Source organism: Rhagoletis pomonella, unplaced genomic scaffold, assembly GCF_013731165.1.
Source record: "Rhagoletis pomonella isolate Grant_MI unplaced genomic scaffold, Rhpom_1.0 Rhpom_scaffold_00012, whole genome shotgun sequence".
NCBI lineage: Eukaryota > Metazoa > Arthropoda > Insecta > Diptera > Tephritidae > Rhagoletis > Rhagoletis pomonella.
Window position 1 is genome coordinate 22,622,395 of NW_023458566.1, and position 1,461 is coordinate 22,623,855.

Consider the following 1,461-nt stretch of genomic DNA (forward strand, 5'->3'; position numbering starts at 1 on the left):
ATTGCTGTTTTATGCATATCTTCTTCACAACCAGTATTTGGTAATATACAAGGTCAATTTTTGAAAATATTTGTTTGTTCTTTAAATCAATAGTCAAATCATGAATGTGAGGTAACGGATAACGATCTGGAATAGTAATGCAATTAAGTCTTCTGTAATCTCCACAACGTCTCCAATCATTTGGTTCTTTTTTGGAAACTAAATGTAAAGGAGATGCAATGTGAGAGTGTGAAGGTCTACATATACCTGTTTTAACTAAAAATTCAAATTGTGTTTTTGCTATTTCAAATTTAATTGGATCAAGACGACGAGGTTTAGAGAAAGGTAACACTCCTTTTGTTTCGATTCTGTGAACCGTTTGCACTGGTTTAGTGTAATCTGGTTCACAAGTAATTGAAGGAAAATCATTTAAAAGTCTAGAAAATTTCAGAAATTGGTATCCTTATTGAAAATATATCGCGAAAACCAGATGATCCAGAAACTTTAAATTTTGTTGTTGAATCAGTAATTTCTCTATTTTTAATATCAACTAATATACCAAATTTCTCTAAAAAATTAGCGCATATGATTGGTGTTGAAATATCCGCTAATATGAAAGGGAATTCAAAATCGCATCTTAAACCTAGATCAATTTTTGAAAGTTTTGTACCATATGTTTTAATGGAAGAACCGTTAGCTGCAGTCAAATTAAGATCTGAATTTCTTTTATGTGATTTGAATTTTGAAGAAAGAATGACCGAAACGATTGCATCAGTATCGATTAAAAAATTTAATTTATTGGATTTATCATAAATAAATAGGCGGCGAGATGCTTTAACTTCATTCCCATTATTAGCCACCGTCATAATGGAACGATCTAGTTTAAAACATTAGAATTTTCTTTGTTTTTATTTGTGTTACAAGGTTGAATGCATTTAAAAGCATTATTTTTATACCTGAGCACACTTGTGCACAAGGGTATTATAACTTTGTTCACATAACGGTTGTTTATAACAGACAAAACCAGTCGAGATAGATATAGACAAATGTATACATAAATGATCAGAATGAAAAGAGAATTCGACTAAGCCATGCCTGTCTGTCAGTCCGTCCGTGTACAAAAATTGAGATATCTCAACGAAATTTGGTATATAGATTGCCGTTTACCCAACGCATTTTTGTATTAAAAATGGGCCAAATCGGACTGTAATCACGCCCACTTCCCATATAACGCTAGTTTTCAGAAATACGAAAACTGCAATCTTTTAGTAATTACTTAAGCATATTCACTGAAAATTGATATTCACAGTGACTTTTAGACGAAAAATAAGAATATAATATATTTGTGGAACATAGGCGTAGCCACGCTCACTTATGATTACATGTGTATATCTTGGTAACCGCTACACCAATTTCTTCCAAACTTTTCACAGTGGTTAACCTTGGCACAACATACCAAACGGCTGAAAATTTTTAAAATCG

The 1,461-nt window shown here is 31.9% G+C and overlaps 2 protein-coding genes across 2 annotated transcripts in view; one reads left to right on the forward strand and one right to left on the reverse strand.

The window, feature by feature from the left end:
- LOC118747644 (transcription initiation factor TFIID subunit 4-like) overlaps window positions 1-1,461 on the reverse strand; it is a 12,120-nt gene that overhangs the window by 3,359 nt on the left and 7,300 nt on the right. The window lies entirely within an intron of this gene.
- The window catches only part of LOC118748112 (transcription initiation factor TFIID subunit 4-like), a 9,215-nt gene that overhangs the window by 1,831 nt on the left and 5,923 nt on the right, over window positions 1-1,461 (forward strand). The gene's annotated exons all lie outside the window — the stretch shown is intronic.